Genomic DNA, 24348 nt, shown 5'->3' with positions numbered 1-24348 from the left:
CTTCGTACAAGAGTTTTTCCTGCGCTGCACACAAGTCCACCCTCCTGCGCTATCATGCCAAGGTGGGCGCTATTGTGCCAAGGTGGGCGCCATCGGGCTCAGCCAGCCCGCAGCAATGTCTCTCTTGGCCACCATCATGGCTGTGTTGAGAAAAAGTTTGTCAGTCCGAGATCCATTCAGCCCTTCGCATGACGAGTCAGACCTGAGCCCTGCGTGGTGGAGGCAGAGCGGTGTAAGGTAGGTGGCGTGGAGATATTTGGACTAATCGGAGTCTTTCCGAAGCTGTGATTGTTTTAGTTGACATTAGCGCATCTCTCCAATCGTCGTCCTCCAGAGCCCCGAGTTATCCCTCCCAGCGATCTATGAGGCGGTGTAGTGCATTGGGGGTGTGGTTCATGAGGGAGCGATAAATGAGGGAAATCCCCCCTTTCCCCAGGTTGCCAGTCATGATTTGGGCCTTGGTGGACTGTATTCAGGTAGGTAGGTGTCCTCTGGGATGTGGGAGTGGATGGCATGGCGCAACTGCAAGTAGCGATAGAACTGTGAAGGGTGCAGATAATACCAGCTTTTTTGGTCTTGGAAAGAGCACAGACGGTTCCCTCCCCATACATCTCCCAGCTGCGAGATCCAGATGAGGTCCCATGCTCTGAATCCCGACAGATTAGTGACCTCCCGGAGCCAGGTGCCCTGCCAAAGCGGGATATATTGGGTCAGTTTGCCCGTCCAGACAGTGTGGCCTAATGAGGCCCGCCAGACCAGAAGCACCCAACACATGACTGCAGGCAGGGTCCTGGGGATAGTGCTCCTGTACTGCATCCCTTGGATGCTGGACAGGCCCAGGACGTGTAGTTCCAGTCTGTATGCTGGGTCAGACCAGCCACCATTAAACTAGTCATGTATAGTGAGGAGCCGGGTTGGCAAATAGTAACGGTACAGGTTTGTTATCCCCAGACCGCATTCGAAGGGCGGGATCCGGCGCTGGGCGAGAGCCAACCGGGGCCTCCAACCTCCCCAGAGGAATTTGATTTTGTTTTGCAGGTCAAGAGCATTGGAAGAGGAAGGCAAATCAGGAAAGAAGATCCGAGGGGCCCGACGATCAGGAAGAGGAAGCAGGAACTGGAAATCAAGAGGGGAGCCAAAGAATGAAGGCGATAACGGCAGCAGCCGCTGAGGTCCGGAGAAACAGGTAAGCGCAGAGTGTCACGAGACCAAGCACTGATCTTTACATGCCGGCGGTATGAATACCTTTCTATCGCTCGCGTCTTTCCTTGCCAACTTGTGTTTCACATTTAGCAGTTCGCAAGTGAAATGCTAATATCTTTCAGTTCCTTGGGTTTTTCACATAGAATTCTAATGCCTTTCATTTCGTTGGGTGTTTCACGTGAAAATGCTAATGTTTTTCCATTTGTAGAACTTATTTGCCTAATCTTATTGTAGGAGAGTAGGGTCTGCAATCCTATGATCACCCAGATTTTTGCTTTTGTTTCACTGGTTTACGACTTTCTCTGGCTGTGGGCCTGCTAATCAGACCCACAGCCTAGCTGTTCTCTCACTAAATTACAACGTGTACCCTCGGTGCATTATCCAATTGGTACTGGGCCACCTTATCAGACCCTGTAACTCAGGGCATAGGTGTACCCAGGGCCTACCAGGGGCTGAAGCATGTATTATGCCACCCCTGGCTGGCCATCTAAATCTGACACAACTGGCTGCACGACAGCTGGGGCAAGGTGGTGTAATCACCCTTTGCTTTAGATATAGTATACCTATATCTAACCCTAAAATGAACACACAGATTCCTATCAGTCACTCCTATGGCAGGCCTTGACAATCCTGAAGGCAGAGTGCTTGGAATCGTGTGAGATGGTGCTCTGGCATGAGCTGAGCCCGTCTGCAGCTTGCGGAACCAAGTCCTAATAGCTGTTCCATGATAACGCATACCATATACTCTTAAGTGCATTATAATCCTCACGGTTAAATGCTATCTCTGGTATCGCTTTATCAAAACATGTCGAGTAAGGTGTCATACGAATTGGAATACTAACCCCTCGCCAATTCTGGTGACGGGGTTAGCATTCCACCCTTCTAGAGGGACACGACATGTATGTAACTGTGAACCCCGGTTAAAGTTAACTCAAGCCTCAGCATCACAAAATGGATGCTGCCACCACAGACACAAGTCTGACCCCCTGCAGCTGGGAGTCCTTCCAGCGAAGGGAGCTTGGACAAAGGGTTTCCTGTCAGGGGCGGTGCTAGCACCATCCCAGACAGGGTTTTGTGTATCCTGGGTAGACAGGGCTTTACAGGAAGGTGACTGCAAGTGGCACCCCGGTGCTCACTACGCATCTGCCGGCTAGAACCAGTTCCAGGGGCACACCAGCCCCTGAGCTGGGGAAAGTCCGGCATGGGAGAGGGGTGTAACCACCCCCCTTCCTGGTCCCACCCCTAGGGCAGGACCTAGTCGCGTACCCACCCCTTTCTTTAGGATAAAGGCAGGAGCGGGGACCCTTCCAAATCAGATCATCTTTGAATCAAGAAACTACTTTCTACGAAAGGAACTCTCGACTTCTTCTCAAGATTTCTCCCTTGTGCACCATCCAAGAACTCTGCGGTTTGCTGCACGTCCTTCCTCCGGAATCCGACCGACCAGCACGACGAGACCCAGCTTCCCTGGCTCCTCTGACCTCTACCTACCTCTACAGCTAAGCTGAGAACCGTAGGTGCGACGAGACCTCGAGGGACCGGCCATCATCAGAACTGCACGACTTCTATCCAGCACGACCGCCGAGGGATCCTCTGGTGAGTGCTTTGGGGTCCGAGAAGCCCCGACCCTGAGCAGCTCCAGCACCGAAGACCAGCCCCCCAGCATCCACGAGATCTGCGTGGGGCCCTTCTGCTTTTTGGCTGCTCACTGCGTTGTCTGGCTACTAGCCCGCTGGCTTGTGGCCTTCCCGACGACGACCGACGACATCACCACTGCTAGTCTGGTTGCTCCAGACTGGCCCTTGCTCCCTTCCAAAAGAGGAGCCCCCCGGACCCTCCTGGTCCACTCCAGACGCCATTTTAGGTCCACCGCGTGGGCTTGAATTTGCCAAGACTTGTTGCCCCAATCCTGGGTCCAGCAACGTCGACAGCATCAACCATCGTGGGACAGCTTGCACCTCCATCCTGGTCGCCGACAACGCCTCCTGGTCCGTGAAACTGCAGAGCCCAGCATCGCCCACTCACCTGGTCGAGGTGACTTCAGCCGGTGCCATCCTGGTGCCCATCTGATCACTGGCTAGTGATTCAGGACTTGGTCCCCTCTGCTTACAGGTGTCTTCCATCTTCGATCCAGGCTTAGATCCACCGAACAATCTTCACTGGTCGCCTGCCAGCAACTCCTTCTTTCAGGCTCCTGGTTCGTCAACGAGGATTCCCAACGTCTTTTCAGACCAATGCAGCCGCAGCCCCTGGGCTAGGTAACTTCGGCATTTCGGTGCCCCAGCATAGCCTCACTATACAAGGGTCCAGATCCACTGTCGTTTTCAGCCTACCTTATCGGGTTCGCCCGAGAACACTAACTTTGCTTTTACTAGCCTCCATAGACTTTGTCCTGCATCCTGCGTGAGAGTGCACACTCTGCACCCGAGTCCCCTAGGCCTCCTACTAGTAATCTGAAGGTTCAATAACGTAGTCCTAGCGATTCCAAAGCCTATTAGTCCAGTACTTACCTGCTAGTAATTTCGCATTCCACTTCCATAGTATATGGTTTTTCGTGCCCCTCGGGCATTTGTGTAAATTGAGCAACTTAAAGTATTTTCGTAAGAGTTTTGTTGTGTGCTTAGTACCCTGTCCTCATAAAGAGTACAGGGCTGTTGTGATCTAAATAAATACACTGTTTATTTTCATAACACTTGTGTGGTGTCCTTTCACTTGGTGTTCAAGGGGTTTATGTGATGGTATAACAGCTGGCTTAACACGCCCTCTAGAGTCTAGCCTAAAGACTGCTCTTGTCCATGCTACTAGGATAGCTGGTGAGGAAATATAAATTTTATGGTCAAGTTGTGTTCCCTAGCGTGTACCCCACCGTCTCCATGTACCAGCTTAAAGTGCATGTAACTTCCCTCCTGTGCCAGCTATGAAGACGCAAATACATTTGCGTCCAACGTTAACATGTCCTCTTTCAGACTCACCCTGAATGGGTTGAATAGTCCGTTCCTAAGTATGCTATGCCAACGTCTTTTTGTGGTGTACTTTACACGTTTTTCAGCTCTGGCAAAGTAGGCCCTGAATTCTGCCATCGAGCCTTTTTCTCCTGACTTCTGACTCGGAAAGCCTCAGCCCAGGCTGTCTCTGTACCCGTGACCTCTGACTTACTTTCTGTGCGGCTCCCGGCGCTTAGCACAGCCTGCTGCCTGCCAAGACTGACTTCAACCTTCGAATTATCTGTTCCGCTCCACGAAAATACATTCCTGCCTACTAGTTTAAGTAAACATCCCCCAGCTGCAGAGCAAAGGGCCTGGCCTCACTGTCTCCGTGCAAGTAATTCATAGCCCCTGTTACCATGGAAGGCCCATGCCCCTCGCATTCTCATGTAGACACTTAGGCGCTTATACACGCACTCACAGTCAGTATAGAATAGCTTCTGCCCCAGAGACCTTTTCCGTTTAGATAATATGGTTCCCAAACATCAGATATCAGATATGATAGAAGTACGAGTTGATCTGACATGCCAGACTTCTGTCTCTTTCCGCCAGTGTAAATGTCAAGTCCCCCTGCACCCTCTGGTTTCACGTCAATCACACGTCATGCAGCTGCGCGCGCATCCAAGCCTCAGATTTCTGCTGACATTACAAGATTTCTGCTTTGTGCCACCCACTTGTGACACCTACCTATGACGTTTCTAGCACACACCTCTAGTTCACGCCTAGTTCACGCCTTCTGATTACGTATTACTAACACGTGGATGCTGTTATCTTGTCTTCTCTCAGCTGTTACGCCTACTATATTGGTTTCTATGATGTGATTTAAGTATATAAGCTATGTATTGTCAATAAAATATTGCTCTATCCCTTCCTGAACCCTTGTGGTTGCAGGAACATGATATCCAGTTCTAGAACCATTCCTTTTTAAGGAATAAAACCCCAAAGAACTCTAACACCACGGACTCTGCCTCTTTCTTTCCGATTGAGTTATTATTGATTAAGTACTTACCTGCATAGAAATTAGGACGGTAAATCAAATATTTACCACATAACCGAATAGGGACCCCTCCCCCACCCCACGCGCCGGTTGGTGCGTTGCAAGCTCTGTCCCCTGCCATCAGTTAGACGGAAACTACGCGTACTGGCAGGATTTCCTGTATCTCCCTCTGGCCCACGGAGGTGACGAAGACTGCGATCAGCACCCAGACGAGGCGGTGAGGAGTGCGGAGGATCCCGACCAGAGCCTAGCCGAAAGAAGCAAGGTCCGAGGTGTCAAGAGGCCCACCAGTTTCCGAAGTATCCACGTGTCGAGTCGAGTCGAGTCCGGTCCAGTCCAGTCGAGTTTTCCGAGGCCTTCTGTTTCCGTGCTTCCCGGTGAGTACCATTGCTGGGACGTATCAAGACGGGTTTGGGTACACAAATTCGGTCTGCACTGTTTTAGACAGTGTATCTGTGCTGTTTAGCAGTACATCAGTTATTCAAGTTTTTGCATTGTCTCTGACAGTGTATCTGTGCTGTTTAGCAGTACATCCGGTATAGGGGGTAGTCATATATGTCTTAAATGTTTTTTCATGTGATTAATGTCGTGGTATGAGTGTGACTGTTTTTAATGTGCATTATTGTGTTCTTGTGTAACCAGCTGTATTCAGTATTAAGTAGCAAGGATTGAGCATTCAGTATTAAAGTAAACAAGATGCCGTTTTTCAACAAGTTAAAGCAGATAGGAACTAGGAAAGGGATACTAGAGGAAGAAATTCCTATCCCCCCTAGGGACACTCCTGGAAATTTTATGTACCACAAGCATGGCTTAGATGCCATATTGTATCTAGATTTATGGGCCGATTATACTAAGCATCTAGACGAAAGACATAGATGGCCTGTTACCGGAACATGGGATGCCGAGTGCATCATGAAGGTAGAGGAAGCATTATGGAAAAAGAAAGCCAGACAATCTCAGAAAGACGCCATAGAATTTTGGCGTAAGGAATCACATAAGCGTGCTGAAAAAGCACTCCGTAGAGAAGACAGACTTAAAGAATCAGATAAAGCCCAAGAAAACGAATTAGTTACTGAAGGTATCCGAGTAAAATCAGAACAAGTAGACCGCGCACGAAACAATCTTGTCAATGGCATGTATTTAGTGGCCGAGGGTTCGCCTGAAGCCACTTCAGAAATACCGAAAAATCTGCCGCCACCATTGGTTCCAACTAAAGTAAATCACAGGACTACTAAAGACATATTTCTGAATTCCTATCTAGAGGATGTAGCACCCGCTTACACTAATCTGCCTGTCCGCGTCCCGCCTACTGACGGTGACGGAGGTGGCAACCCGCCTCCAGACCATATCCCACCGTTACTGCAATCAGGTTTTCCCGTCCGACAGCCTGTCGTTCCTACACCTCCACCACTTCCCGCACCTAAAATTGACATATCAAAACCGCTTCTACGTGATCCTACTAAAAGACAAGTTCAAGTACAGATACAGACTCCACAGAGAGATAAAGACCCGCATGTTCAAGCTTCCGCCTCAGGAGGTGCGACCGGGGGTTACCGGACCCCGCCACCAACACACAGATTACACCTTAGGGATATGCAGAATCCTTTTACACTCCAATCACCCCGTCTCGACATACTCAAAGAACCGCTCCAAGTTTGCAGATACGATCCAGTACCCGGTAAAGACGATAGGATGTTTTTAGCATCACTACGCTTACGACATGCTACAGATTATCTACTGTTTTTCTCAGGAATGAAAGAGCACCTAGATAGAATATATCATTTTGTCCAGACTGGGGAAGACCCTGACAGTATTAAGGAGGCCATGGCACATCAGAAAGTTGACACTCAAGCATATATACTACGTTTTTTCATAAATTGCTTAATAAGAGAACGAGACAGGCCTGAGACAGAACAGGAGGAATTAGATGGACTCAACAAGTGGGGTCAAAATATATCCGAAGGAAAACATGATAAAGGAGGTTGCATAGCCAGTATGTACAAGAGAATAAGAAAAGCAGTGATAGAAATACACGAAAAAGAGAAAGAAAAAGCTTCCTCCGAGGAGGAGGAAGAACCTGAAGAACCAGAAAAGACTACAGATACGATAGCGTATGTAGGTAAGGGAACTTACCTTAGGAAAGGCATTCGTCCAGAAAGCAAGAGAGTTTTTCTCTCTGGCATAGCAAAACCGAATTCTCCTGAACATCAGTTCCAGGAGACTGATAAAAGGCTTCGAGACCGAATAGGGTACCACGTACTCAATTCTATGGATGAACAAGAACTAGCCCGGTCAGCAGTATTATGGGCTGACAATCCGAACATATACAATGATGACACAGTAGCGCAGACATTTCTGAACCTTTCCCCAGACGAGCAGAAATTAGCAAGTGTATACATGATTCAGCACCTCCTCACGTTATACAGAAACCAACATTCCGATCCAGGTCCCTTACACGATACATTAGAAGCACTACTCATGGATAGATGGAGAGGTCTAAGTACCAAGTTAATACAAATAATTCTAGAACAACGACATAGATATAACACTTTCGTAAGCTCCGAATATGTTCCCGCTCCGCCCCCAGAAAGAAAAATGTATCAAATGGAGCGTCTGCATGGTATTGAAAGTCAGAACCCCTTACGAGAAGTACACCCAGTTATGGGTACCGATAATAACTTGAAACGTGTGTATGTACACACGCCTCTGACTAAGTTAGAACTGTTAGAAATGAAGAAACTAGTACCCTGTCATGATAAAGACCCTGCAGGTTTTCACAGAGAACTTAAAGACATGTTACTGATGGGGGATTACACATATGAAGATATCATGAAAATGTTAAAGGTACTGCTGCCCACGGGCATCTACGAGAAACTCAAGGAAAAAGAATGGGAGGTGGGAGACAAAAAGATTGTATGGGCAGAAATAGAAGACGAGGAGGAAAAACGTACCCCAGGGTTAGGCCTTGGGGAGAAAACTAAAGCATTACCAGGTTTGATAGTACAGGTTCTGCCAAGATTACTGACAACTAGAAAGGAAGATTGGGACGCAATTTCGGCCTGTAAACAGAAACCAGATGAAGATACTAGTGACTTCTATTCAAGATTCGAGAAATGTTTCATTATTAATAGTGGTCTCAAACCAAGTAGCGAGTCGTACCCGCACCTTTTTGTATCAAAGTTAGTCGAGAATTCCCTGTTAGCAGTTAAAAACCGTGTATACAAGGTTGAGAGTACATGGCAAGCAAATACGCCATCACAGATGTTACAGATGTTACAATACCATCAGAACAGAATTAGAGAAGAACAGGATCATGAACAGAAACGCATGAAAGACACGAAAATGAAAATGTTAGTGGCTCAATCGGTTCCAGCCGACGGCCAGAGAAAGGGTACGACCCAGACAGGTCACGCCGCAGCTCCCGTTAAAGGGACATGCAACTATTGCAAGCAGCCAGGTCACTACGTACATGAATGTCCAGTTCTGAAACATAACATATCAACAGGTAAAACTAAGGAAAGACCGCATCCGCCAAGACAGGACCAGGCCCAGCAACAGACTTCACAGAATGTACAGCCCATGCAGAATACACAGCCTATGCATGCTTCATCACATGCAGCACAGACAGTAGCGGTATCACAGCCACAGCCCATTGCCGCGACTCAACAAGTTTCCCAACAGATGTACCAGTATGCCCAATCTGCTTACCCCGATTATCCACGATACACATGAAACAGCCTAGAGAGGGAATTTGGCTTGCCTCTTATTGAAATTCCTGTAGATCAAGAGGGTCCTTATGTACACAGTCAAGTATTGGGAAAAGACAGAAAGTTTTTAATTGACACAGGGGCAAGTCGCACAACAATCAGCCATAATGAAGTGCCAGGGGCACCCCTCTCAGGCTCACAGAATGTTTCCCTTGGTTTTTCAGGACAGCCTATTGTAAATGAGGTATCAGAACCAGTTCCCCTGGCTGTGGGTCCGTTATCACGTGTTACAGACCTGTTACTTACGAAATCATGTCCAGAAAATCTGTTAGGTATCAAAACATTGAAGGCTCTAGGAGCAGTGATATGTTGTTCCCCGGAGGGAGTTAGACTCTTTCTGCGGGATTTCAAGGGTCATTATGTATTATGAGAGTTTGATGTCAGATTGAAAAATGTACCAGATCACTTGTGGGCACAAGGCCCAACTGATGTAGGCTGTATGCATATCACACCCTACCGTGTTACACTCAAGCCAGGAGTTGTTTTACCCCGAATCAGACAATACAAGTTACCACCCGATGCTGTAGTGGCTTTACTGGAAATCATTGAAGAGCTCATTGCCCAAGGAGTGGTCGTAGAGACCGACTCCAACATCTGTAATTCCCCTATCATTCCGATTCTTAAACGCACTGATCCCAATGCACCGCCAGTATATCGGCTGGTGATTGATTTACGAGAACTGAATAAATGCATTGTACCACAGTACCCTGTGGTCCCCGATATCTCATCCCTATTGACTGCTATTGATTCTGAAGCAACGTTCTTTACTGTAATTGACCTCAAGAACGCCTTCTTTAGTGTACCTATTGACCCAGAGAGCCAATACCTTTTCGGATTCAGTTTAAATGGACGAAGTTTCAAATTTTCACGCGCACCTTAAGGATTCACAGAAAGCCCCAGCATCTATAGTCAAGCACTGAAAAGACAACTCGATTGTATTCAAATGCCAGTTAACACCGCTTTACTGCAATACGTCGATGATCTGCTGATCACCGCACAAAGTGAGCCCGAATGTGAACAAGCATCACTGACAGTTCTAAATTTCCTGGCCGACAAGGGACACAAGGTGTCTCCTTCGAAGCTACAATTCTGTGTTCAGCAAGTTGTGTACTTGGGTCACTTGCTGTCCAAAGTGGGGAGACAGCTCACTCCCGATCGCATTCAGTTAATTGTAAATATGCCACAACCCCAGACACAAAAGGAAGTGCGGGCCTTTATAGGCCTCACCTCGTACTGCAGACAATGGATTCCTCAATATGCATTTCTAGCTAAACCACTCATTCAGTTAACAACACAGGAGGCAGCGACTTCGACTGTCCTCCCTTGGACTCAGGAACACACACAAGCCTTTGAGGAATTAAAGAAAGCTTTATGCCAAGCACCAGTTTTAGCGACACCATGTTACAGCAAACCTTTTACACTTTTTGTTACAGAACGTGATGGTACAGCGTTGTCTGTCCTCACCCAAGATCAAGCAGGTTCACATAAGCCTTGCACTTATTTTTGAAGTACATTGGATTCAGTAGCCCAGGCACTCCCTGCGTGCTTGAAGTCCGTAGCAGCGACAGCTTTAGCAATCAGACAGAGCGACTCAATTGTTTTAGGACATCAATTAACAGTACAAGTTCCACATTCTGTAGAGGTTCTTTTAAACAGAACCCAGACTCAACACTTGACTATAGCACGACTGACAGGTTATGAATTGACGCTATTCCAGCCACACATAGAAATCAGACGCTGCAGCATCCTAAACCCCGCAACATTGTTACCTTCCATCATGACAGATCCAGCCCCGCATGATTGTATAGAGATCATTAATGCAGTAACAAAGCCCCAACGAGACTTAACAGATGTTCCATTGACAAATCCAGACCTGACACTTTATGTGGATGGTTCATGTATGAGAACAAGTACAGGAGAATTAGTGGCCGCGTATGCAGTGACCACTGAAACTGAAGTTAAAGAAACATATCGTATTGATACACTGTCCGCTCAAGCGGCAGAGCTCATCGCTCTGACCCGAGCCTGTATACTAGCCAAGAACAGAAATGTTAATATATACACTGATTCCCGTTATGCGTTCGGAGTTGTACACGACTTCGGAATGTTATGGCAAGAACGAGGTTTTTTGACCTCTCATGGTGCCAAGATTCAACACGGTCCCCTCATTCAAGCACTGTTAGATGCAATACATCTGCCTTCAGGCATTTCCGTCATGAAGTGTAAAGCACATACTAAAGTTACAGATTCCGTTTCCCAGGGTAACGACCTGGCAGACCAGACAGCAAAACATACAGCACTGACTCACACCCAGACAACTGACGTGACAAAGACAATAGTACCGACACAGTGTATGACAGTCAGGGATCCCACACTAGATGTAATCGATATTCAGACACATGCTACTACAGATGAAATAAAGAAATGGACCGAACTAGGAGGGATCCAGACAGATCAAGGTTGGATGACGAAGGGAAAATCTACATGGTTTCTCCCCGACTCTATGGTTCAAGTCATAATCAATACAGTACATAGTCCTGCACATCTAGGAGAGAAAGCGATGTTAGACAGTTTACAGAATCTCTGGTACAATAAACACTTACGAGCAGCAGCAAAACAGAAAGTGCGTACTTGCATGATCTGTTGTCAGTTCAATCCAGGAAAAAGTGTCCCCGTAGAGCAAGGTGGATTTCATCCTCCCGATCACCCTTTTGAAGTCCTCCAGATGGATTATATCCAGATGGACCGTTGTCGAGGATTCAAATATGTCCTCGTAATTGTTTGTGCACTTTCCCGTTGGGCCGAAGCATATCCAGTCCCAGATTACACTGCTCCGACCACTGCCAGGCAGCTGGTTCGAGAATTCTTCCCACGGTACGGCTTGCCTCGTGTCGTGTACTCAGATAACGGACAGCCATTCTCTTCCGAACTTATGAGACAAGTTTCCCTGCTGCTAGGATATCAGTGGAAATTCCATTGTGTCCGACATCCCGAAGCCGCTGGCCTTGTAGAGAGGCATAACCAGACACTAAAGACCCGCCTTGGTAAAATATGTAAAGAGAAAGGGATCGACTGGATAGTCGCCCTGCCAGTTGCACTGTTCTACATGAGAATGGTTGCCCATTCGAGATCAGGACTATCCCCGTATGAAGTGGTCTTTGGCAGACCACCGAATATGTGGGGGACGCCCATACCTAAGAAAATTACCGATGTTGATTGTAATATGCTGACAGATTACCTTGCCTCCTTGATGTCTGCACTCCAATCATGTCGTTCACAGGTTGCCGCAGCCTTCCCTGACAACACTGATGTAAAGCCGCATGATGTCCGTCCAGGAGATCTGGTCCTAATTAGGAACTTCGACAGGAAAAGTCCGCTGGAGCCCCGCTGGAAAGAGCCGAAGACCGTCCTTCTTACAACGAGGACCGCCATCAAAGTGGAAGGCAGAAAGGGGTGGATCCATACCAGCCATATTAAAAAGTGCAACGAACTGTTACCCGAAACCGACTCGTCCACCCCCTCCAAAGACTGTATCGAACCTAGTGACTTTAAAGTTCCGAAACAAGAGAAAACTCCCCAAGAGGAGTATAGATTGAAACTCCGATCTAGCAAGTCAGACAGTTTAATTGTTTAAGTCCTCCCCTAGGTGAATCGGTTAAATAGTCTCTGACATGTATCCCCTAGATCGAGATAGAGAGAGAGAGAGACAACTCAAGAAACGTACATATTGCAAATCACTCCGCAGTCACTGTATAGTGACATTATTGATTATGTTTTTCTAAGTCTTCTGATTATTGTTGCAAGTATACTGCTTTCTATATACTACCCTATTTTCAAGCGTGAACAATCTGCTTACAATGTCACTGCTGAACATTCTTTTAGTGAATTACCTCCACACGAACTTTCTTACAGACTTGCGCTGCGCAACAACACATTCATTAGTATGTTATATCATTCCCATCAGACTAACAATGCTACAAACTGCTGGATATGTGGCCGACTCCCTCCCTACCAGAAATACAAGGGAGTTCGGCCCCTCTTTCCGTACCCGTTCACTCACAATGGCTCCTGTGGTGCATGGTTTAGAATAATTAATTCCTTAGATCCTGATATTGCTGTTTTCAAAGGGAGCTGGGTTTGGGGAAACTTGAACTTAGTTCTGCTTAACGTCTGTTACCCTGACAAGAAGGGGCTTCCCATTAGAATAGGAACTGATCTAGAAAATGAAGTATATGGATTAGGTAATTACACAATTAACCTTATGATTCTTACTGTTGAATCCGAAGCTGCACCAGTTCTCCCTGCTATGTCAGTATTACCAGTCACTGGTGAATTATGTGTCAGAAAGAAAGGTTCAGTACACTTAGGTCATAGTAAATGTACTACTGTGGTCGAATTCAGTGATCAAGGTAAATCGTCCTTTAGAGCTACTCGTCATTCCTATTTTGTTTGTGGTCATACCGCATACATACGCTTACCTCCAGATTGGGATGGTACCTGTTACAATGCATTCCTTCTGCCACCTGTTTTTCTAGCCCCTCCGGATTATCACAGAAATACAAATCTAGTAAAGAATAGGCTCCGAAGAGATCTCCCGATTGTCGACTACACTGAAACGGCATGGGAGCAATACACAGATTTCAATAAAGGATTCTTTTTCTTCACAGGCCCCGTCCAAAATAGTAAACTAATCCGCAGATTAACTAGAACACTTGAAGCAGTAGTAAATGAAACTGCCTCCGCCTTAGGTAACTTAACAGAGGAGCAGTCCGCCATGCGGGTTGTTGTTCTTCAGAATCGTCTTGTTATTGACGTCATCTTGGCAGATAGAGGCGGAGCTTGTAAGGTCATCGGGTCAAGTTGCTGTGTTTTCATCCCAGAAAACGCGCCAACGGTATACCAAGCTATTACACGTCTTCATAAAATTGCAAATCTGATACATCAGAATCCAGGCACCTGGACTTGGTCCGGTTGGTTCTGGACAACGTTAACCGCTTGGGGATGGAAGATCCTATCCTTCCTAGGCATTGGCCTAGTCATAGTATTCAGTTGCTGCCTGTGCCTACAGTGTGGGCCAGCGATTTGTGGACTGTGTGCCACATCATGCATTGAACATTCCAGTTTTCTCTCAAAACGTGAGAGGAAGAAAGAAGAGCAAATGATGTTACAGGAACAGACTGATCGATTCATGAGGATCGATATATCATGACGGGTCCGTAGGGAACAAGGAGGGAATGAGGAAATATAAATTTTATGGTCAAGTTGTGTTCCCTAGCGTGTACCCCACCGTCTCCATGTACCAGCTTAAAGTGCATGTAACTTCCCTCCTGTGCCAGCTATGAAGACGCAAATACATTTGCGTCCAACGTTAACATGTCCTCTTTCAGACTCACCCTGAATGGGTTGAATAGTCCGTTCCTAAGTATGCTATGCCAACGTCTTTTTGTGGTGTACTTTACACGTTTTTCAGCTCTGGCAAAGTAGGCCCTGAATTCTGCCATCGAGCCTTTTTCTCCTGCCTTCTGACTCGGAAAGCCTCAGCCCAGGCTGTCTCTGTACCCGTGACCTCTGACTTACTTTCTGTGCGGCTCCCGGCGCTTAGCACAGCCTGCTGCCTGCCAAGACTGACTTCAACCTTCGAATTATCTGTTCCGCTCCACGAAAATACATTCCTGCCTACTAGTTTAAGTAAACATCCCCCAGCTGCAGAAATAACAACCACCGTGACATTGATACTAGTTTTATAATCTACACAAGTTTCCGATCTATAATTGGCGTATTTACCTTCTACTTGTGGTTCTTACTTTTACCACATTGATTTAAATACTCATAAAAATAGCAAGTCCTTGTACGGCACAATAATAAATATCTCTTTGCAGTTCAAAGCATAAGCGTCCTTTTAAAATAGTTTGTTTTCTTGAAAAATGCTTGTTCAAGATTTTACTGAGTTCTTGACGCTTTAAAACGAGGAAGTTTTCTATTTGAATAGTTATTGCAGTACAAAAGAAAATCAGAAATGACTCATTGATTGTTTCTTTCTATTTCTTACAAGGCTTTGTAAGCATTCTATCACTTATCTCTTTTTTTTATGACCAATTTTATTGATTTTAGTGAAAAACGAGCACAAGGAAAACCAAGGACAGAAACATAAGACCAGCAGCAAGTAGAATCAGCAATGCACATCAGAGACATAGTGATATTATGACTGCAAGTACGTCCTGGATATTTATAAGCATACAGGGGAACAGGGGAACGCTCATAATGTCCCAGACCGCCCCAGAAAAACCTCAATCCTCTATCACCTCCACCAATTTGCCCCACGTTTTGTGGCATTTCTTTGGGCATCCCCTGGCTTCGTACAAGAGTTTTTCCTGCGCTGCACACAAGTCCACCCTCCTGCGCTATCATGCCAAGGTGGGCGCTATTGTGCCAAGGTGGGCGCCATCGGGCTCAGCCAGCCCGCAGCAATGTCTCTCTTGGCCACCATCATGGCTGTGTTGAGAAAAAGTTTGTCAGTCCGAGATCCATTCAGCCCTTCGCATGACGAGTCAGACCTGAGCCCTGCGTGGTGGAGGCAGAGCGGTGTAAGGTAGGTGGGGTGGAGATATTTGGACTAATCGGAGTCTTTCCGAAGCTGTGATTGTTTTAGTTGACATTAGCGCATCTCTCCAATCGTCGTCCTCCAGAGCCCCGAGTTATCCCTCCCAGCGATCTATGAGGCGGTGTAGTGCATTGGGGGTGTGGTTCATGAGGGAGCGATAAATGAGGGAAATCCCCCCTTTCCCCAGGTTGCCAGTCATGATTTGGGCCTTGGTGGACTGTATTCAGGTAGGTAGGTGCCCTGTGGGATGTGGGAGTGGATGGCATGGCGCAACTGCAAGTAGCGATAGAACTGTGAAGGGTGCAGATAATACCAGCTTTTTTGGTCTTGGAAAGAGCACAGACGGTTCCCTCCCCATACATCTCCCAGCTGCGAGATCCAGATGAGGTCCCATGCTCTGAATCCCGACAGATTAGTGACCTCCCGGAGCCAGGTGCCCTGCCAAAGCGGGATATATTGGGTCAGTTTGCCCGTCCAGACAGTGTGGCCTAATGAGGCCCGCCAGACCAGAAGCACCCAACACATGACTGCAGGCAGGGTCCTGGGGATAGTGCTCCTGTACTGCATCCCTTGGATGCTGGACAAGCCCAGGACGTGTAGTTCCAGTCTGTATGCTGGGTCAGACCAGCCACCATTAAACTAGTCATGTATAGTGAGGAGCCGGGTTGGCAAATAGTAACGGTACAGGTTTGTTATCCCCAGACCGCATTCGAAGGGCGGGATCCGGCGCTGGGCGAGAGCCAACCGGGGCCTCCAACCTCCCCAGAGGAATTTGATTTTGTTTTGCAGGTCAAGAGCATTGGAAGAGGAAGGCAAATCAGGAAAGAAGATCCGAGGGGCCCGACGATCAGGAAGAGGAAGCAGGAACTGGAAATCAAGAGGGGAGCCAAAGAATGAAGGCGAAGACGGCAGCAGCCGCTGAGGTCCGGAGAAACAGGTAAGCGCAGAGTGTCACGAGACCAAGCACTGATCTTTACATGCCGGCGGTATGAATACCTTTCTATCGCTCGCGTCTTTCCTTGCCAACTTGTGTTTCACATTTAGCAGTTCGCAAGTGAAATGCTAATATCTTTCAGTTCGTTGGGTTTTTCACATAGAATTCTAATGCCTTTCATTTCGTTGGGTGTTTCACGTGAAAATGCTAATGTTTTTCCATTTGTAGAACTTATTTGCCTAATCTTATTGTAGGAGAGTAGGGTCTGCAATCCTATGATCACCCAGATTTTTGCTTTTGTTTCACTGGTTTACGACTTTCTCTGGCTGTGGGCCTGCTAATCAGACCCACAGCCTAGCTGTTCTCTCACTAAATTACAACGTGTACCCTCAGTGCATTATCCAATTGGTACTGGGCCACCTTATCAGACCCTGTAACTCAGGGCATAGGTGTACCCAGGGCCTACCAGGGGCTGAAGCATGTATTATGCCACCCCTGGCTGGCCATCTAAATCTGACACAACCGGCTGCACGACAGCTGGGGCAAGGTGGTGTAATCACCCTTTGCTTTAGATGTAGTATACCTATATCTAACCCTAAAATGGACACACAGATTCCTATCAGTCACTCCTATGGCAGGCCTTGACAATCCGAAGGCAGAGTGCTTGGAATCGTGTGAGATGGTGCTCTGGCATGAGCTGAGCCCGTCTGCAGCTTGCGGAACCAAGTCCTAATAGCTGTTCCATGATAACGCATACCATATACTCTTAAGTGCATTATAATCCTCACGGTTAAATGCTATCTCTGGTATCACTTTATCAAAACATGTCGAGTAAGGTGTCATACGAATTGGAATACTAACCCCTCGCCAATTCTGGTGACGGGGTTAGCATTCCACCCTTCTAGAGGGACACGACATGTATGTAACTGTGAACCCCGGTTAAAGTTAACTCAAGCCTCAGCATCACAAAATGGATGCTGCCACCACAGACACAAGTCTGACCCCCTGCAGCTGGGAGTCCTTCCAGCGAAGGGAGCTTGGACAAAGGGTTTCCTGTCAGGGGCGGTGCTAGCACCATCCCAGACAGGGTTTTGTGTATCCTGGGTAGACAGGGCTTTACAGGAAGGTGACTGCAAGTGGCACCCCGGTGCTCACTACGCATCTGCCGGCTAGAACCAGTTCCAGGGGCACACCAGCCCCTGAGCTGGGGAAAGTCCGGCATGGGAGAGGGGTGTACCACCCCCCTTCCTGGTCCCACCCCTAGGGCAGGACCTAGTCGCGTACCCACCCCTTTCTTTAGGATAAAGGCAGGAGCGGGGACCCTTCCAAATCAGATCATCTTTGAATCAAGAAACTACTTTCTACGAAAGGAACTCTCGACTTCTTCTCAAGATTTCTCCCTTGTGCACCATCCAAGAACTCTGCGGTTTGCTGCACGTCCTTCCTCCGGAAACCGACCGACCAGCACGACGAGACCAAGCTTCCCTGGCTCCTCTGACCTCTACCTACCTCTACAGCTAAGCTGAGAACCGTAGGTGCGACGAGACCTCGAGGGACCGGCCATCATCAGAACTGCACGACTTCTATCCAGCACGACCGCCGAGGGATCCTCTGGTGAGTGCTTTGGGGTCCGAGAAGCCCCGACCCTGAGCAGCTCCAGCACCGAAGACCAGCCCCCCAGCATCCACGAGATCTGCGTGGGGCCCTTCTGCTTTTTGGCTGCTCACTGCGTTGTCTGGCTACTAGCCCGCTGGCTTGTGGCCTTCCCGACGACGACCGACGACATCACCACTGCTAGTCTGGTTGCTCCAGACTGGCCCTTGCTCCCTTCCAAAAGAGGAGCCCCCCGGACCCTCCTAGTCCACTCCAGACGCCATTTTAGGTCCACCGCGTGGGCTTGAATTTGCCAAGACTTGTTGCCCCAATCCTGGGTCCAGCAACGTCGACAGCATCAACCATCGTGGGACAGCTTGCACCTCCATCCTGGTCGCCGACAACGCCTCCTGGTCCGTGAAACTGCAGAGCCCAGCATCGCCCACTCACCTGGTCGAGGTGACTTCAGCCGGTGCCATCCTGGTGCCCATCTGATCACTGGCTAGTGATTCAGGACTTGGTCCCCTCTGCTTACAGGTGTCTTCCATCTTCGATCCAGGCTTAGATCCACCGAACAATCTTCACTGGTCGCCTGCCAGCAACTCCTTCTTTCAGGCTCCTGGTTCGTCAACGAGGATTCCCGACGTCTTTTCAGACCAATGCAGCCGCAGCCCCTGGGCTAGGTAACTTCGGCATTTCGGTGCCCCAGCATAGCCTCACTATCCAAGGGTCCAGATCCACTGTCGTTTTCAGCCTACCTTATCGGGTTCGCCCGAGAACACTAACTTTGCTTTTACTAGCCTCCATAGACTTTGTCCTGCATCCTGCGTGAGAGTGCACACTCTGCACCCGAGTCCCCTAGGCCTCCTACTAGTAATCTGAAGGTTCAGTAACGTAGTCCTAGCGATTCCAAAGCCTATTAGTCCAGTACTTACCTGCTAGTAATTTCGCATTCCACTTCCATAGTATATGGTTTTTCGTGCCCCTCGGGCATTTGTGTAAATTGAGCAACTTAAAGTATTTTCGTAAGAGTTTTGTTGTGTGCTTAGTACCCTGTCCTCATAAAGAGTACAGGGCTGTTGTGATCTAAATAAATACACTGTTTATTTTCATAACACTTGTGTGGTGTCCTTTCACTTGGTGTTCAAGGGGTATATGTGATGGTATAACAGCTGGCTTAACACGCCCTCTAGAGTCTAGCCTAAAGACTGCTCTTGTCCATGCTACTAGGATAGCTGGTCTATCGGTTGACTTACAACCAATCATCAATAAGGGTTGTTTAGACTGATACATAGTGATCACTAGAATAGTGAGCACTGCATATCAGGCCAACTTATCACATTGGTGAGCAGCGGTTGGGATTTGAGCTTGCTGTTGTTTTACCACACGTATCCTAAGAATATCTTTGTGAAAAATCACATAAGTATAAGGTACATATAACTTAGCTTAGAATACTCTGAGTTCTACTGAACCAGCTGTTGTAGTTTAACAAGGCTTAGCGCACCTTGACTACAACTCTTAGCAAGGGATCTGTAGGCAAACAAATAGTGTAGGTAGGTGCATCACTTACACCACACTAGAAGCATGTCTAACCACGGAGAGTCTTCAGAGACCCCTCTTGTGGTTGTGGACCCTCCACAGGTCCCTTCCAGATATGCTGCACTTAGCTTCCAGGAGATGAGACAAATCTGTACTTCTAGGAAGCTAAGACAGGGTTCTAACCCTACCATTCCTTTTCTGATTGGTCTCTTAGAGACTTATGATGCTAGGAGGGCTGTTAACACAGATCCTTCTCATCCAGATGGGAATATGCCCCCCTTACAGGGACCCTTTGGTAACCCTGACCACCCCCTCCAGGAAGCAGATGATGCTGAGGAGGAGGAGGAAGATGACTTATCAGGGGAAGAGGCAGACAAAGGTCAGGTAGAAGTCAGTAGACTCACTAGGACCAACTTTAGTAGGCATGAGAATGGATTTGGGGGACCCCCAGGGCCACTCTCAGGCAGACTTAACATTGGGAATGGACGAGATAGGTCTCTATCTAGAGGCTCTAACAGATCCATTCGAACCAATGGCTCTCAGACCTCTTCTCGTAGAGGGATGTCATCCCCTAAGAGAAGGGAGCATGAAGCTAAGATGAGGGAAGCCACTCTGAGGATTGAAAGGGAAGAACTTGCCCTGGCCAAAGAGAGGCTTGCCTTTGCTAGAGAGCAAAAGTTAAGTGGGTTAGATCTCACTGGTGGCAGCATTCTCCCAAGAGAAAAAGACAGGAGTGTAGACACTAGACACCTGAGTAAGATAGTGCCCCCCTTTAAACAAGGGGATGATAGCCACAAATGGATGACTGCTTTGGAGAGGGCTTGCACTGTACAGTGTGTCCCCCAGAGTCAGTGGGCAGCTGCCTTGTGGCTCTCCTTTGAAGGTAAAGGTAGAGACAAGCTCCTCACTACTAGAGCTGAGGATGCTAACAATTACCAAGTCCTGAAAAATACACTGATAGATGGGTTTGGCCTAACCTCTGAGCAGTACAGGTTGCTGTTCAGGGATACCCAGAAAACTCAGTCTCAGGATTGGTCTGACTTTGTGGATTGTGCCACTAAGGCTTTGGAGGGCTGGTTGCTGGGCAGTAAGGTTACTGATTATACAGGATTGTACAATCTGATCATGAGGGAACAGATTTTAAACAATTGTCAGAACCAGTTGTTGCATCAGCACCTTGTTGACTCAGATCTGACCTCTCCCCAAGTATTGGGAAAGAAGGCAGACAGATGGGTCAGAACAAGGGTTAAGCAGAACCAGGGCCAGAACCAGGGTGGTCAGAAGAAAGCAGACCAGAAGGGTAAAGATACTAAAGGTGAACAAAATGACCAGAAGTCTTCAACAGGTCCCCAACAACCCAAAGAGGGTGGGGGTCAGGCTTCCCAGAAGAAGAAGAATCAAGAAGGCCAGTCTAAAAGGTGGTGCCAATACTGTAAAAGTAAAACTCACTGGTTTAGTGAGTGCACCAAGAAAGGAGGGCAAACTCCTGCCACTGCAGCCCCTAAGGCAACTGCACCCCCTAGTACAGCCAGCAGTGGTAGTGCACCTCCCAAGGGATTAGTTGGGTTAACCTTGGGTTCTGAGGGGTATGACAACTTAGCTGGCACACTCACTCAGGCTGTCCTTGTCTGTACAGGGGATGTGGATATATCCCCTGATGTCAGTCCCAATACTTTGGGCAAATACAGGCAGACACCTTTGATAAATGGCAAAATGGCTCGGCCTATAGGGACACTTGTGCCAGTGTCACCATGGTGACACCTAACTTTGTGGACCCTGGACAGATCATGCCAGGTACAGATTTCCTGGTGACCAATGCCAGCAACGTCACTACCAGTCATAGTATGGCGATTGTTGCTTTCTCCTGGGGAGGGGTAAATGGCCAAAAGAAGGTTGTAGTTAGTTCAGACCTCCCAGTGGATTGTTTGTTGGGCAATGATTTGGAGTCATCACAATGGTCAGAAGTGGAGCATAGGACTCGCATGGAGATGTTAGGCTTGCCAGCACATGTGCTTGCTGTGACTAGGTCAAAGGCCAGAAGATGCCCCACTGAACAGGTGCTGGATCCTGGAACAATGGACCAGACACCTTCCAAGAAGACGAGCAGTAGGGTTAAGGCATTGCCTTCCCCCTTGCCCCATGTTGAGGATCAAGTCTCAGAGGAGGCTGACCTACAGGAACTGAGGGAAACTGAGCCTAAAGAATTTGAACTTGATCAAGTTGAATTTCTGGGCTCAGGGGGACCCTCAAGAGCATATCTGGGGAAGGAACCGTTAGCATGCCCTTCTCTTGAACCCCTCAGACAGCAGGCTGCTGCTGAGGCTGCAGGGAACGCCACATGTGCCCACAAGGTATACTGGAAAGATGGACTCCTATACTCTGAGTCAAGAGACCCCAAGCCTGGTGCAACCAGGAGGCTGGTCATCCCCTTGTCTCTGAGAGGTTTCCTTCTCACCTTGGCCCATGAGATTCCCCTTGCAGGTCACTTAGGCCAGAACAAGACTTGGGACAGAATTGTCTCACACTTTCACTGGCCTCACATAAATGAAGATACCAAGGAGTTTTGTCGCTCCTGTGTCACTTGCCAAGCCAGTGGTAAGTCAGGTGGCACAACAAAGGCCCCCCTTATACCAATGCCTGTGGTGGGGGTGCCCTTTGAAAGGGTGGGGATTGACATTCTTGGACCAATGGAACCCCAGACAGCATCAGGGCACAAGTTTATACTGGTGGTGGTGGACCATGCCACCAGGTATCCTGAAGCTATTCCCCTTAGGACCACTACAGCACCTGTTGTGGCAAGAGCCCTAGTTGGAGTGTTCTCCAGAGTGGGCTTCCCTAAGGAGGTTGTCTCTGACAGAGGTGCAAACTTCATGTCAAGCTACTTAACTGCTATGTGGAAGGAATGTGGTGTCAACTACAAGTTCACTACGCCCTATCATCCACAATGCAATGGGCTTGTTGATAGGTTCAACAGGACCCTAAAAGGGATGATTCATGGACTACCTGAAAAGCTCAGGCGTAGATGGGATGTCCTGATTCCCTGCCTTTTGTTTGCTTACAGAGAGGTCCCACAGAAGGGGGTTGGCTTCAGCCCTTTTGAACTTCTGTATGGGCATCCTGTGAGAGGACCCCTGTGTTTGGCGAAGGAAGGATGGGAGAGACCTCTCAAAAAGCCTGCAACCAGCATAGTGGACTATGTACTTGGTCTCCGCTCCAGGATGGCTGAGTATATGGAAAAGGCATCTGAAAACCTTAAGGCCAGCCAAGAACTCCAAAAAGCTTGGCATGACCAAAAGGCTGTCCTGACTGTGTATCAGCCTGGACAGAAGGTGTGGGTGTTGGAGCCAGTGGCCCCAGCAGCACTCAAAGACAAATGGTCTGGGCCCCACACAATGCTTGAGCAAAAGGGAGAGGTCACCTACCTGGTGGACCTTGGCACTCCCAGAAGCCCCCACAGGGTGCTTCATGTGAACAGGCTCAAAGCATATGTTGACAGGAAGGACATGAGTTTGCTCATGGCCACAGATGAGGGACAGGAGGAGGAGAGTGACCCTCTCCCAGACCTGCTCACTCAGAATCCTGATGATGGGTCAGTAGATGGTGTTGTCTTTTGTGGCAGCCTCTCTGAACATCAACAGAAGGATTGTAAACAGGTTCTTCAATCCTTCAGACATATGTTCTCTCTAACACCCAGTCAAACCAATTGGTGCACCCATGAGGTTGACACTGGTGACAGCTTGCCAGTCAAGAGTAAAATCTACAGGCAGCCTGATCATGTTAGAGACTGCATCAAGACAGAGGTGCAGAAAATGTTGGAGTTGGGAGTCATTGAACCCTCAGATAGCCCTTGGGCTAGTCCAGTAGTTCTAGTGACAAAGCCTCACACCCAGGGTGGTAAGAAAGAGATGAGGTTTTGCGTAGACTACAGAGGTCTCAATGCAGTCACTAAGACTGATGCCCACCCAATACCAAGGGCAGATGAACTTATAGATAGATTGGCTTCTGCCAACTACTTAAGTACATTTGACCTGACAGCTGGGTATTGGCAAATCAGGTTAGCTGAGGATGCCAAGCCCAAGACAGCATTTTCAACCCCTGGTGGACATTATCAATTTGTGGTAATGCCCTTTGGTCTGAGAAATGCACCTGCCACCTTCCAAAGGCTGGTGAATCAAGTTCTCACTGGGCTGGATGACTTCTGTGCGGCATATCTTGATGATATAGCTGTCTTTAGTTCCACCTGGGAGGATCACCTGGTCCACCTGAGGAAAGTGTTAGAGGCACTGCAAGCAGCAGGTCTCACTATCAAGGCCACAAAGTGCCAGATAGGGCAGACACAGGTTGTATACTTGGGCCACCTTGTAGGTGGAGGCCAAGTTCAGCCACTGGAGAGCAAGATACAATCCATCAGGGATTGGGCTCCTCCAACCACCCAGACTCAGGTTCGAGCTTTCTTGGGCCTGACTGGTTACTACAGAAAGTTTGTCAGAAATTATGGATCAATTGTGACTCCACTTAATGAACTGACAAGTAAAAAGATATCCAAAGAAAGTTCAGTGGACAGCAGGCTGTCAAAAAGCATTCGATGACCTAAAGCAGGCCATGTGCACAGCACCTATCCTCAAGAGTACAGACTACTCCAAACCATTCATTGTCCAAACAGATGCTTCTGAGTTGGGTGTGGGAGCTGTTCTATCTCAACTGAATTTTGATGGTAATGACCAGCCCAT

This window comes from Lissotriton vulgaris, chromosome 6 (assembly GCF_964263255.1).
Source record: "Lissotriton vulgaris chromosome 6, aLisVul1.2, whole genome shotgun sequence".
NCBI lineage: Eukaryota > Metazoa > Chordata > Amphibia > Caudata > Salamandridae > Lissotriton > Lissotriton vulgaris.
The sequence above is the reverse complement of the archived record's forward strand: the minus strand, read 5'-3'. Positions refer to the sequence as shown.